The 16,145-nt window shown below is 37.1% G+C and overlaps 1 protein-coding gene across 9 annotated transcripts in view; it reads left to right on the plus strand.

Moving 5' to 3' along the window:
- Positions 1 to 16,145, plus strand: part of RASAL2 (RAS protein activator like 2) — a 397,752-nt gene that overhangs the window by 249,673 nt on the left and 131,934 nt on the right. The window lies entirely within an intron of this gene.

Raw genomic sequence — 16,145 nt, forward strand, 5'->3', positions numbered from 1 at the left:
TTCACAAATGAAATGACTATTTACTTTTGTACTTACCGGCTTTTAAAAAAAAAAAATGGGTTGGTTTTCATTAACTGTGAGTTCACAGGAGTACTGTGTGGAGACTCAACATCCAGTACAAAATCCAGATCTAAAATAGCCTTCTGAGAAACTCAGATAAATTAAAGGTGTGATGATCATAGCAAAGTACTAACACTGCAACATTTACTTGTTCTTTTAATCATTTGAAGTGGATGTTTATTCTAGTTTTTCCCTAGATTCTTTATGAAATACTAAGATACCTAGGAATGGATATAGCCCATTTCTCTCTGAGAGAGACAAAATATATCAACCATTAATAATAATGTAACAGCCTTGCCTGAATCTCAGTAGCATGTAGTAAATCTGTTTCATTTGGCAAGTTCAACAGGTTGGATCCATAGACAGCAGTAAGAGTTCAAATGAGAACTTTGCTTGTTCCCCCACCCCCACCCCAAGGTAGACTTTTAATATCCTTTGCCAATAGATGACGTCATAAACTTTAACTAATTAGCTCATTGAAAGTTAAATCTGGAAGAGACTTGAGAAATCATCTGGTGCAGTCCACACTCTTCCTTTTCAATGAGAACATTGAGGTGTAAGGGATTTGGTGCTTGCTCAAGATCACAGCATTAGAACAGAATTGAAATGAAAATACAGGTCTCCTTATTTGCAGTTTACTGGTTTTTTTCTCATGGTTCCAGATACATTTAGGCTTTATACTTTGTCCATACTGTGTCTGCTGGCTCAGGTACCATGAGTTATTGCCTAAAGACCAAATACATCATAAATCTAGATTGAAATATGGGGAGGAGATGTTGGCAGATGGATGTCATCAATATTGATATCATATTCATTCAAAACCAAAAACATATAGCAAAGTATTGGTATTTATCAGAATAAAAAGCAGCTTTCAGTTAAGGCAAATGACTGCAGTTTGTATGTTGCTTTTATGTAAACAATTACATAGCTGTAGCATATTCTAAATGCCTATATACGAAATTAAGATTCAAGTTGATTTTAATCTCTTTTAAAGACTTTGGGACTTAGTCATTTTCTGTGTAATTGAAGTTAGTAAAACTTTTTTTGGGTAGCATTATCCCATATTCAGTGCCTTCTCTATGTTTATATTTTTTAATGTAATTTTTTTTAATGATTTTTTTAATTTTAACATTTCAAAATTATCCAACTGTTTGAACCAATCGCTTCCTTATCCAAGACCCAGCTCAGTTTCTCTCCATTTGTAAGGGTCCTCTGTTACTTCACCTCATGAATTATGTGCTTGAGGGTAACTTAAGTGGAGGATCTTGAGAGTCACAACAGTCAGTGAACATCTGTCTTCATACATTTTCATTTAGTCTCTGAAAAGGTTGCTGCCCTTTCCATTTTTCTGGAGACCGTTGTGGAGTTGAGAGAGACCACACTATTCTAGTGAGCTAAATAGTAAAGATAGCCACTGTCAAAAGGATCTGTCATGGCTCTTTACAATCCCTGGGAACAAGTTAGCTTGATTTGGCTCCAAGCACAGTGAAGGGATGTAGTGTTTTTGTGTTAAAGCTTGACCTGCTATTCCAGTTTTTGACTAAGTCTGTGTAAATGGGGTTGTGATTTACGAGTCTGTGAGTGATGAGCAGTACATTGTAAGGAGCAGTTTCATTACTGCTTTCGGCTATCGGAAATCAAATTACAAAGTGACATTCTCCACCCAGTAGGAAACAAGAGACTGTTTGTCGTACTGCCGAATCCATTATTAAAACACACTGTTTATAAGAGGACTGATGGCTGTGAGAATGAGGACATAATGCTCTGTCCAATTTAACAGTGTTCACGTTGTGTTACACAGGGCTTAGATTTTTCTCTCATCTTCTATCCTGCTGGAGTATGTGAAAGGACTGCCATGATACATGCATGTATATTATGTTATGTGTGTATATGATAGATGAGTGGATGGATGGATGGATAGCTAGACAGACAAACAAAAATGGACGTTGGGCCTTGGTATATTTCCCCATGTTAGAGACAATCAGGTCATTAATCTATTGCTGGTATTTTACTGACCTAAGTTGAAAAAAAACTATTAATCAATCTAATAATTATAAAGTTTGCTACTGTGTATTGGAAAGAGAAAAATATTAGAAGGAAACACATGACTCCTTTTTCTCTCCTGAATACAAATGTCAGATTATACAGGATTATGTTTCGAAAGGCACTTGTGCTAATAAGGTGCCCATTTTATAACTAAAGGCACATTATAAATGGGAAGGGAGTGGGTAGGATGAAATGAATGGCATGAGGAAAGAAATTCTCCTATGTATGTGAAACAATTTTCTTTTGACCATTGTTTTTTTTTTTTTTTTTTTTAAGGTGGGCCCATTTTCACTACTCATGATTTTTTTCTTGATACTAGTTTTTCTAAATTTTTTTCATGAAATATATATCCATATAGTTTATATATTTGCAAAGAAGGTTAAGAGCTCTGTAATGTAGCCATGACATTTTTCTGATAAACGTTTGGCTATAGTTGATTAAAACTTTTGTCTCATTTAAAGGATTTATTAATACGTCTTCCCCATTACAGTTTCTTTCTACTTTTGGGGTATAATTCTGGGTTCTGTATCCTCATTAAAGTTGTAAGAATGAAATCTCTATAAACAAAAGTAAAGATGGACAGTCCAAGGGGCAGAAGCTTGAGGCTGGGTGTGTAAAACATTGAATTATCAAATTAATTCTTTACTCATAAAGGTAACCTGATTAGCCACTCAAAACTCTGGAAATCCTTCTATATAGACACATGGTTGAGTTTCCTCTTCTGCTCCAGTCTTGACCTTCAGCAGCTTCTGAAGAGGGAGTCACACTGGTTTTGTTCTTCCTGTTCTTTCACGCTCTCTAGTGGTTGTTTGTGGTGGTTCTTGTTTTCAGTTCCCTGTATATCAGCTTTCTTGAAGAAGCCGGTGGATGTGTGGTGAAATAAGGTTCACAAGATTCTTACACTTGGTTGCATAAACTTTCTAAAATACCTAATTCTGTAGTGCGGAGAGAGAATAACTGGTAGTGTCCTGTTGTTTCCCAGTAAACAGTGAGTCGAGAAAATGAGTCATGACTCAGCAATGTCAATCCTCAGACAGCTGTCTTTTGTTTTTATTTTTTTCTTTCTGGGTATGTGTGTGTGCGCGCCTAATCGGAATTCAGTCTATCAAAGCTCCACATGTAATTATGGGTATGATGTCAGTTTGTGTTTGGAAGCCTAAAGCGTTGCCACTGAGAATGTGTTCTTTGTGCATATTTGAAAAATAGGAGAGACTTACTGAATCGTCATTAAAATTCAGATGAAGGTCTTCATCTTCTCTGGTACCTTGCTCGCTCTTATCTTTTCTGGTACCTCGCTCACCCCTACTCAGACCTTACCATTCTGCTGAATGAAGAGTTCTCTGAACTTATACACTTGAAGAGGGAGCCAGTGAGGAGTTCTTATCAGGAATGAGACTATAAAACCCCACATTTCTGTCATTCTCAGGTTTGAGGTATTTTATAAATAAGTGAATTGCTGAAATAGCAAGTTGTGAAGTTAGTGTAGGTTAATACAGTTCTCTTCTTTGAAGAAGAAAAATGACCTGGTTCTGCATGCTCTTTTGTTAGACTTTTGAAAGTAAGCAAGCAGGTTTAGGTGCCAGGATCAAGCCAGTGTCATTCAGGATCAGGTGACACCTAGCATAGTCAACCTGTTGGACAAGTTGCTTGCTCTGATGTATTGCATTTAATTCCACAGACTACAGAGCACCTTTGAAAACCTTAGCAGCATGCTGCTGTTGTATAGTTAACTACTCACAGTTACTACTTTAGTTAATATGAAGACTAAAAAAAATGGATATTCTCTTTTTAATACTCTGGTTTGTAACTTTCTAGCTAGATTATATTTCAAATAGATGGTGTGTAGTTGATTTGATTTCTGGTCTCTCCAGTGAGATAGGAGAAGATACGATGTTTGGGTCCCTACTACAAGAATTCCCTTTTCTAGGAACACCTAGACTATAAAGTGAGTGAAAGTCGCTCAGTTGTGTCCGACTCTTTGCGACCCCATGGACTATACAGTTCAGAGAATTCTCTAGGCCAGAATACTGGAGTGGTTAGCCTTCTCCTTCTCCAAGACTATAAAGTGTCAGGTAAATAAATGAAATAATTTATTTCATTTTTTTAAAAGAGTGATGTGTCAAAGGGAGTGCAGAAAGAACCACTTGAAAGAATTGAGTTTGCTCAGTCAAAGGACGGGACAAGACGTGATATGTCTATGAACAGGGAAGGATAATCATCTTTTGTATACCAAGAGCTCATTATGATGAGCTCATTTCTAAGACTTTGTTTAGTATGGTTATATTTCTTAGCATTTTCTCAAAGTGTGAGAGACAAATCACTCAAAGAAAGAATAGTAGATTATTGAATTACTGTCTGCATATGGTAAAAGAATTGTATCACAGTAATACAGTGGACATGAGTTGGGGTAAACTCTGGGAATTGGTGATGGACAGGGAGGCCTGGCGTGCTGCGGTTCATGGGGTTGCAAAGAGTCAGACATGACAGCAACTGAACTGAACTGAACTGAATAGTTAGCTTACATATTTCTTGATATTTTTCTTGAAGCATTTTTGCCTCCACCTGAAACTCAGTGAAACATCACAGTAGTTTCCTGAAACAATATCACTCTATTTTATGAGTACTATTATTTTACTTGCAAATATCTGTACAGTGACAGTTGCTAAAATTGTGAAATATATTTTTAATAATTTTGGTTTTCTTCATTTCCTTTTCTTATAAATACAGTATAAGCACTTAGTATTTGATAATCAGCTTTTTAAGATAAATTTTCCAAAGAATTAGCTTTTTTTCCCCCCAATTGGAGCCAGTGTTGACCATTTTTATTAACAAAACCAAAAACATGGTGTAAGGAAGAATGCCTAGGAGTAACTACTGTCGTTACAAAGAATGAAAACAAGTCTCTCTTGGAAACATTTTTATTAACAAAACGAAATGTACTATTCAAAGCAAATTTACTGTAATGTAAAAGGCAGAAGTCTTTTTAGAAAGTTTAGAAGTTGCTTGTTTTATTTGTTTTGTTTGTAAATGGAAGGATATTTAAAACCAGAAGGCAGGCTTTCCTCTGGTCCTTTTTAAAAAGAAAATCCAACAATTTATTTACCAGTTTTTCTCAGAAGCGTGTCTTCTGAGAAACTGTAAAATATGAACAAACTGCAAGATGTATTTGACAATGAAATTTTAATTAGCTAGAAATAGTGAACTTCAAGGATGTGACTATTTTATTGCTATAAAGTACTGTGATTTATGACAGCTTCCCAGTAGGTTTCTTCCGGTGTCAGAAATTATAAGACCATTTTCATTTTGCTTAGTTGTTAAATTAAATATTTAAAGATAGACTTTTTCTTTCTCTTTTCCCCTGTCAAACCCATGTTACAGGAGAATAGAAACTAGTTGTTTTTTTTTTTTTTTAAAGGCTCTTCAGGTTTAATCCAGATGTTGCTTATTTTACATTTTTCTATGACAGTCTAAAAAGAGATTATTTTTAAATTTTAATATCCAAACATAATACATAACAAACTTCTCCTACACACCTGTGAAAAAAAGGCAAGGCTTCAATGCTCATTTTAAAAAAGAGCTCATCCAAATGGCTATTCAATATATGAAAAGTTTCATTATTCATCAGGAAAATTCAAATTTAAACCAAAATTATATCAAGATATCTAAAATGAAAAAAAAAAAAAAGTACCAAATGTTGACAAGGGTCTAGAACAAAAGGAGTTGTTCTAGATTCTAAAACAAGAACCTAAAGAATTGTTTTGGGTTCTAGACAAGAACCTAAAATAAAAGGAAGAACACACTGCTGATGAGAGTATAGATTTTTACGACTACTTTGAAGAAAAACTAAGATCATGGCATCTGGTCCCATTACTTCATAGCAAATAGATGGGGAAGCAATGGAAACAGTAATAGACTTTATTTTGAGGGGCTCCAGAATCATTGCAGATGGTGACTGCAGCCATGAAATGAAAACACCTTGCTCCTTGGAAGAAAAGCTATGGCCAACCTAGACAGCATATTAAAAAGCAGAGACATTACTTTGCCAACAAAGGTCCATCTAGTTAAAGCTATGGTTCTTCCAGTAGTCATGTATGGATATGAGAGTTAGACTATAAAGAAAGTTGAGCACTAAAGAATAGATGCTTTTGAACTGTGGTGCTGGAGAAGACTCTTCAGAGTCCCTTGGACTGCAAAGAGACCCAACCAGTCCATCCTAAAGGAAATCAGTCCTGAATATTCATTGGAAGGACTGATGCTGAAGCTGAAGCTCTAATACTTTGGCTATCTGATGCGAAGAACTGACTCATTTGAAAAGACCCTGATGCTGGGTAAGATTGAAGGCGGGAGGAGGAGGGGATGACAGAGGATGAGATGGTTAGATGGCATCACCAATTCAATGGACATGAGTTTGAGTAAACTCTGGGAGTTGGTGATGGACAGGGAGGCCTGGCATACTGCAGTCCATGGGGTCACAAAGAGTCGGACACAACTGAGCTAAACCTGAACTGTCTATGTGTGCAGTCAGGAACTTTACATTTGGTGTCATTTAAAGGGTTAGATGGGGAAAGTCTCACACAGACCAGGTTTGTAAGTGAATCTTCAGAAGAAAATTGCAAGATGTGAATAACAGAACTACCAGACTGTCCATAAGCTTTCAAAGTACTATTTGTAAGCACTCAAAGACATATAAAACACTAATTTTCATGTCCTAAATATTTTACAGTAGTAACAATTTATATATATATATTACTGTAGATATATATCTAAAGATATAAATGTACTCATACCAAGCACATTAATTTTTACATATAGTTATTAATTAGTTCATGATACAAATTTAATGAGTTTTCTGTACTTTGGCTTTAATATCATTTTGCTTTAAAAGCATTTCTATGCTTTAGAGGATATGTGATTACTTGTTTTATTGGAAGAAAAATAAACATTTTTAAACCGCTTTTTCATCACTGTGGAATGTGGAAGTATCCAACAAAATAAATAGAAGATAATAAATGTTAAGTTCCTTCTTTTTCTTTGCAAAAACACAAACATGATATATTCTTGACCATGCTTCTCTTCTCTTCTCAGGTAAATTGCCCCCCTCCTTCCGATCCTGCCAATTCTGAATCATTAAAATGCATGTGTTTAGCTCTATTTTTGTATTCATTTACAACAGTCTTCTCCACTTGTTGTTCAGTTGCTAAGTTCAATAATCTACTATTCTTTCTTTGAGTGATTTGTCTCTCACACTTTGAGAAAATGCTAAGAAATATAACCATACTAAACAAAGTCTTAGAAATGAGCTCATCGTAATGAGCTCTTGGTATACAAAAGATGATTATCCTTCCCTGTTCATAGACATATCACGTCTTGTCCCGTCCTTTGACTGAGCAAACTCAATTCTTTCAAGTGGTTCTTTCTGCACTCCCTTTGACACATCACTCTTTTAAAAAAATGAAATAAATTATTTCATTTATTTACCTGACACTTTATAGTCTTGGAGAAGGAGAAGGCTAACCACTCCAGTATTCTGGCCTAGAGAATTCCCTGAACTGTATAGTCGGGACTCTTTGCAACCCCATGGACCGTAGCATACTGGGCTCCTCTGTCCTCCACTATCTCCCAGAGTTTGTTCAAATTCATGTCCATTCATATTTCATCAGCTTTACTCAAGCTTAAGGTTTTCATGTCAGCACACTACATTAGTTATCTATTGCTGTTATAAACAACCATACACTCAATGACTTAAAGCAACACCTGTTAATATTTATCATTTCACAGATAAATATTATGCAGAACCAGAGTATGGGCAGAGTGTAGTTGGTTGTCTGCTCAGAGTATTACAAAGTCAGAAACCAAAATATCAGCAGACTGCCTCCTCATCCAGAGCTCAGAGTCCTCTTGTAGTTGTAGCACTGGGATCCTTTCTTTTTTGCTGGCTATTGGGAAGGAATCATTCTCAGCTCCTAGAGATCACCTTTGGGTCTCATTCCTGTGGCACTCCGAGAACATGGCAACTTACTTCTTCAGAGTCAATGAGAGAATCTTACTCTAGTCTGCTATGATGGAGTCCAGTATAAAATGCAGCCTAATCACAAGAGTGACTGTACCATCATCTTTGCCATATAATACAGCTGAGTTAAGGGAGTGGCTATCCCATTTTATTAACAGATCTTGGGTCCTACGTACACCCAAGGGTAGAGGATTATACAAAAATGTGGGTACCATATATATCCACATCATAAACACCAAGCCCTTGTTCATGATTCTTAATTGTGCTTCTTTTTTTCCCCTCTCAAATTGAATATAGACTATTCCATTGAAGTTAATGATACTCTAATTCTGGCAGGTTAACAATCTTATCTTTCTTTCCATTAATATTAGTTTTATGAGGCCTGTGCTTTTCTGTGACAGCAGCATTTTCATTCTCAATCTGCCACCCATATTTTAATAAAATAAGAACACAATATATTGTGCAAATATTGCCAAACAGATTCTGATGCCAAATTAACTGTTGATGAACATGTGACCCTGCCTCATATTTCTCATCAACCGATGAATGACAGTCCTGAATTTTTTTAAATTATTGAATTAAAAAGTTATAGACCTGTGCATTCTCAAGTTATTTTACTGTTGAAGAATGCTATAAACTCTCAGGAAATCCCTAGGCATCTAACGGTGTTATTTAATATTTTTAAAATTTTATGCTATTTTAATATTTCAAAGAAAAATAATACATTGAAGATGTCTTTTCATTTCATTATATTTATACCTGTAGATCCGTAAAGGCTGCAGATTATTCCACTGTAGATTTACCTGTTCCCCTCCTTCAGAACACTTAGTGTTTTTAGTTTTTGCCACTACCAACTTTTTGTTAAACATCTTCATACATACATATCTATGTTCAATTGCTTGTGTTGATATATCTGTAGGACTGGTTCCTAGAAATAGAAACAAAGGTAGTTTACACTTCACACTTGATAGATACTGTTAAAAGCCTTGCAAATTTGCTCAGGATGTCTTTTTTTTCTATTTGAAGTTTTAAATTTTTATGTTTCCTTAATCTCTCTTTTCTGTTGTAGTTTCTGGCTTCTGTGTGATGCTTACAAAGGCCTTTCTCAATAAGATTAGGTCTTTATCTGGAATTTATTTTTGTATTTTTGAAATGAGACTTTTTTTTTTCAGTTGTAGAGTCAGTTGTCTCAACACCTTTTGTTGAATAGCCTACTCTTTCCATACTGATTTGAAAAGTGCTCTGTATCATCAGCTAAATGTCTGTGTGTTTTTTTCTGGATTCTTTTCCTGTTCCACAATTCTATTGTTCTATTCCTATGTCAATATCAAAGTGTTTTAATGATTATAGATTTTAATATGTTTCTCCTACTGAGGTAGCAAACTCTCTCTAATTAGTTAGTTCTTCCTTTTCAAATGTATTTGCCTTTTCACTCATACATTTACTTTTCCAAATGAACTGTAGAAGCAAATCATCCCCCACTGCCAGGCAAAAACAAACAAAAGAATGTTTGTTGACATTTCATCTGGGATTATGATGAGTATATACATTATTTGGTGGAGAATCATCTTTCATACCCATTTCTAAGTTTTAGTTGTTTTATTGCTATTGCTAAGTCACTTCAGTCGTGTCCGACTCTGTGCAACCCCATAGGTGGCAGCCCACCAGGTTTCCCCGTCCCTGGGATTCTCCATTTCCTTCTCCAATACGTGAAAGTGAAGTCGCTCAGTCGTGTCCGACTCTTAGCGACCCTATGGACTGCAGCCTTCCAGGCTCCTCCATCCATGGGATTTTCCAGGCAAAAGTACTGGAGTGGGGTGCCATTATATAAAAGGCAAGTTTTATATATTGTTTTGGGACTTTTTTTTTTCACTTAAATATTATATGATTAATATCTTTCCGTGTTGTTGCTGTTTCTTTATATTTTTAACTCCTGTATAACTTTTACATTATTGAGTATGCCAAACGAATTTAGATTTTAGATTGGGTTTGGTACTAGGGTTCCATCTTTTCATTGAAGTATATTTGGTTTGTTAACTAAACTTTGCTATCAGTATCAGCACTACTATGAACATTCTTGAACGTATCTTATTCATTTGCAGCAGTTTCTTTTTGCTGTATTCCTAGGAGTGGAATTTTTGGGTCTTAGGGTGACTAATAATGCCAAACTATTTTCCACCAATAATGTGTATGAGAGATTCACATTATCCCTAATACTTGATATTGTCAGAATTTTAAATTTTAGTCTTGTAATGAAGAGCAAATGTTTGGTTTGCAAAACCTGATTGCCAGTGATACTGAATAGTTTTTGTAGGTTTATGGCTATATATGTTAATGCTTTGGTGAAATTATTTTTCTCTCTTGTTCATTTTTCTATTGAGTTGTTAGGATTTTTCTATTAATATGAAGAAATTCTCCACTGATCTCCCATAGCCTATTGGGCACCTACCAACCTGAGGAGTTCATGGTTCAGTGTCCTGTCTTTTTGCCTTTTCATGCTGTTCATGGGGTTCTCAAGGCAAGAATATTGAAGTTGTTGCCATTCCCTTCTCCAGTGGACCACATTTTGTCAGAACTCTCCACTATGACCCGTCCATCTTGGGTGGCCCTACAGGGCATGGCTCATAGTTTCATTGTGTTAGACAAGGCTGTGATCCATGTGATCAGTTTGGTTAGTTTTCTGTGATTGTGGTTTTCATTCTATCTGCCCTCTGATGGATAAGGATAAAAGCAAAACCAATACAATATTGTAAAGTAATTAGCCTCCAATTAAAATAAATAAATTTATATTGAAAAAAAAAAAAAAAAGGCTTATGGAAGCTTCCTGATGGGAGAGACTGGCTGAAGGGGAAACTGAGTATTGTTCTGATGGGCAGGCCCATTCTCAGTAAATGTTTAATCCAATTTTCTGTTGATAGGCGGGGCTGTGTTCCCTCCTTGTTGTTTGACCTGAGTCCAAACTATGGTGGAGGTAATGAAAATAACGGTGACTTCCTTCAAAAGTTCCCATGCACTGCAGCACTCAGTGCCCCCGACCCTGCAGCAGGCCACTGTAGACCCACGCCTCCGCCAGAGGCTCCTGGACACTCACGGGCAAGTCTGGGTCAGTCTCTTGTGGGGTCACTGCTCCTTTCTTCTGGGTCCTGGTGTGCACAAGGTTCTGTTTGTGCCCTGCAAGTGTCTGGTTTCCTCAGTGTGTCAAGGCTGTATGTTGTCACCCTGCTTATTTAACTTATATGCAGCGTACATCATGCAAAATGCCAGGCTGGATGAAGCACAAGCTGGAATCAAGATTGCTGGGAGAAATATCAATAACCTCAGATATGCAGATGACACCATCCTTATGGCAGAAAGTGAAGAAGAACTAAAGAGCCTCTTGATGAAAGTGAAAGAGGAGAGTGAAAAGGTTGGCTTAAAACTCAACATTCAGAAAATAAGATCATGGCATCTGGTCCCATAAATCATGGCAAACAGATGGGGAAACAATGGAAACGGTGAGAGACTTTATTTTCTTGGGTTTCAAAATAACTGCAGATGGTGACTGCAGCTGTGAAATGAAAAGAACCTTGCTCCTTGGTAGTAAAAGCTATGACCAACCTAGCATATTAAAAAGCAGAGACATTACTTTACCAACAAAGATCTGTCTGGTCAGAGCTATGGTTCTTCCAGTAGTCATGTACAGATGTGAGAGTTGGACTGTAAAGAAAACTGAGCACCGAAGAATTGATGCTTTTGAACTGTGGTGTTGGAGAAGACTCTTGAGAATCCCTTGGACTGCAAGAACATCAAACCAGTCAGTATTAAAGGAAATCAGTCCTGAATATTCATTGGAAGGACTGATGCTGAAGCTGAAACTCCAATACTTTGGCTACCTGATGTGAAGAACTGACTCCTTGGAAAAGACCCTGATGATGGAAAAGATTGAAGGTGGGAGAAGGGGATGACAGAGGATGAGATGGTTGGATGGCGTCACCAACTTGATGGACATGAGTTTGAGTAAACTGTGGGAATTGGTGATGGACAGGGAAGCCTGGCATACTGCAGTCCATGGGGTCGCAAAGAGTCAGACGTGACTGAGCAACTGAACTGAACTGAACTGATGAAGAAGTTCTTTTTATGTTCTTGATAGTAACCCTTAACAGTTGTGTGTATTGTGAATATATTCTCAAGTTGTAACGTGTCCTTTCACTTTCTTTTTTTAAGATCATTGAATGAACAAAAGTTCATAATTTTGTGTAGACAAACTTATCAGTGTTTTAAAGTTAATATTTTGTGTTTACAAAATTATTTCCTACCCCAGGGCCTCAAGATAATTTTTCTTAGGAGTGTAAATTTTTGTTCTTGACTTTTAAGCTCTTACTCAAAGAGTTGATTTTTATGTTATATGTTTATGCTTTTTTCATATTGATAACTTTTACTTGCCATATTTATTGAATAGTCTTTCTTTTCCCTTGTGGATCTAACAGCACTCCTGTCTATCATATGTAAAGTTTGATATTTTTTCTGCAAATGTCTTAAAATTTTTATTAATCTTATCCCTAGTCTATAAGGGTTTTTTTAATGGAATCTTTTCTCTCTTTATTTTTCTAATTGGCAATTGCTGATACATAAAGAATTATATATTTTTATTTTCAGCATATATATATATATATCAAATACTGTATATTTATCTTTATCCTGATCATATTAATGAATCCTTGTATTTTTTTTCAATTAATTGTCTTGTCTCTTGTTGCCATCCTCACTAAAGAATACTATATCTTATCTTCTGCATATACTTATCAGTTTCTTTCTTTCTGATATTTATATCCCTTATTGCTTATCTTAACCACATTGTCTAAAACCTCTTACCAATAACATAAATAGACTCTGGTGAGCCTGCTGCTACTGCTGCTCACTCAGTCCTGTCCGACTCTTTAGTGACCCCATGGACTGCAGCCTACCAGGCTCCTCCGTCCATGGGATTTTCCAGGCACGAGTACTGGAGTGGGGTGCCATTGCGTTCTCTCTGGTGAGCCTACATCCTATTAAAAAAGTGCTGATTATAGATATCTTTATGTTAATCCCAACCTTAAAAACATGTTTTTAATGTTTTATGTTTGTATATAACAGAACCACTGATTTCTGTATGCTGCTGCTGCTGAGTCACTTCAGTAGTGTCCGACTCTGTGCGACCCCATAGACGGCAGCCCACCAGGTCCCCTGTCCCTGGGATTCTCAACACTGGAGTGGGTTGCCATTTCCTTCTCCGATGCATGAAAGTGAAAAGTGAAAGTGAAGTTGCTCAGTTGTGTCTGACTCTTAGCTACCCGATGGACTGTAGCCTACCAGGCTCCTCCATCCATGGGATTTTCTAGGCAAGAGTACTGGAATGGGTGCCATTGCATTCTCCAATTTCTATATATCTTTTTTTAAATTAAAGTTTTAGTCTATTCCAAATATTCTAAGATTATTTTCAGAATGGGTATTGGTTATTATCAGTTGCCTCTCAGCATCTTTTGTTTTGATTATTTGGTTATTATCTTTTATCTATCATCAGTTCAGTTCAGTCGCTCAGTCGTGTCCGACTCTTTGCGACCTCTTGAATCACAGCACGCCAGGCCTACCTGTCCATCACCAATTCCTGGAGTTCACTCAAACTCATGTCCATCGAATCGGTGATGCCATCCAGCCCTCTCATCCTCTGTCGTCCCCTTTTCCTCCTGCCCCCAATCCCTCCCAGCATCAGAGTCTTTTCCAATGAGTCAACTCTTCGCATGAGGTGGCCAAAGTACTGGAGTTTCAGCTTTAACATCATTCCTTCCAAAGAAATCCCAGGGCCGATCTCTTTCAGAATGGACTGGTTGGATCTCCTTCCAGTCCAAGGGACTCTCAGGAGTCTTCTCCAACACCACAGTTCAAATAATAACATATTATTAAAGTATTTATTTCTCCCACATCACAGATATAAAGCCAGGAGGACTAAATCCAGTATGTCGTTGGTAATATAAATATTGTCCTTTCTAGTACTCTCAAAACCCCTTAGACTATTTAAGTATTTGTTACTCAGCATACTGACCTCATGCTTATCCTTTTAGTCTGCTTATCTATTTTTATTTGATAAAACATCACTAATGAATTTCCCAAGAGATTTAAAGTTTTGTTATTTTTAAATTATCTACAGAAAAACCTGAGAATCTCTCTTCACAGTGACTAATAAATATATCACTGCTGAAACATGAGGATACATTTTGAGGAAAAAAAGACAGTGACTTATTACCATAGATTCCACACCATAGCCAAGTGATGTTATCTTTCTCTGAACTATGAATGATTCTGTTATAAATGGCTATAGGACTTGGACAAACCTTTGACTGTATTACTGTTGTTGAATTAAGTTCTTTCTATGGCAGCCACAAACCTCATGATCTTTTCAGCATAAGTGACTTTAATAAAACAGAGAAAATCAGAAAAGAGAGATTTGTGTTTGTAACTTTGTAATGTTTTTCTTAAAGATAGCCTGCAAATTGTACAAGCTTTCAGCCCCTCTACCTGCCCTAAGTTGGCCACTGGGTAGAATCCAAGAGTGGGGGGGAGGGGTTGTTTTCTCCAGAGTTGGGTTATTCCTTACCTAGTTTGCTGGCAATCTTTGACATTCCTTGGCTTGTAGAAGCATTACCTGGTCTCTGCCTTCATCTTCATATGGTGTTATCTCTGTTTGCAAGCTCCTGTGTCCTAATTTCTCAAATTTATAAGGATATCAACAATATTGGATTAAGCTGCACTGTAATGATCTCATATTAACCAGGTACATCAGCAGCAGCTGTATTCCAAATATGGTGCTGTCCTAAGATACTGGCAGTTAAGCCTTCATGAATTTTTGGGAGACACAATTCAAACCATGGGCTTTGTCCTCCCCTCCCTCTACCTGCCTTTTTGCAGCAGGTCTCCTGCCTCAGCTCTCTCAGTTCAGTTCAGTTCAATCGCTGTGTTATGTCAGACTCTTTGCAAACCCATGGACTGCAGCATACCAGGCTTCCCGTGTCCATCACCAACTCCCAGAGCTTGCTAAAACTCATGTCCATCCAGTCGATGTTGCCATCCAACCATCTCATCCTCTGTCGTCCCCTTCTCCTCCCACCTTCAATCATTTCCAGCATCAGAGTCTTTTCCAAGGAGTCAGTTCTCCACATCAGGTAGCCAAAGTATTGGAGCTTCAGCTTTAGCATTAGTCCTTCCAGTGAATATTCAGGACTGATTTCCTTTAATATTGACTAGTTTGATGTCCTTGTAGTCCAAGAGGCTCTCAAGTCTCCAACACCACAGTTCAAAAGCATCAATTCTTAGGCACTCAGCTTTCATTATGGTCCAACTCTCACATCCATACATGATTACTGGAAAAACCATTGCTTCGACTAGATGGACCATTGTTGGCAAAATATTGTCTCTTCTTTTTAATATGCTGTCTAGGTTGGTCATAGCTTTTCTTCCAAGGAGCAAGGGTCTTTTTATGGCTGCAGTCACCATCTGCAGTGAATTTGGAGCCCAAGAAAATAAAGTTTCTCACTGTTTCCATTGTTCCTCTATCTATTTGCCATGGAGTGATGGGACTGGATGCGGTGATCTTCGTTTTTTGAATATTGATTTTTAAGCCAGCTTTTTCACTCTCCTCTTTCATCAACAGGCTTTTATTGCCTTTTTGCTTTCTGCAATAAGGGTGGTGTCATCTGCATATCTGAGGTCATTGTTATTTCTCCTGGCAATCTTGATTCAACTTGTGCTTCATCCAGCCTTGCATTTCACATGATGTACTCTGCATATAAGCTAAATAAACAGGGTGACAATATACAGCCTTGATGTATTCCTTTCCCAATTTGGAATCAGTCCATTGTTCCATGTCTGGTTCTAACTACTTCTTGACCTTCCTACAGATTTCTCAGGAGGCAGGTCAGGTGGTCTGGTATTCCATCTCTTGAAGAATTTTTCACAGTTTATTGTGATCACACAATCAAAGGCTTTGGCATAGTCAATAAAGCAGAAGAGAAGGCGA

Source organism: Bos taurus, chromosome 16, assembly GCF_002263795.3.
Source record: "Bos taurus isolate L1 Dominette 01449 registration number 42190680 breed Hereford chromosome 16, ARS-UCD2.0, whole genome shotgun sequence".
Classification (NCBI taxonomy): domain Eukaryota; kingdom Metazoa; phylum Chordata; class Mammalia; order Artiodactyla; family Bovidae; genus Bos; species Bos taurus.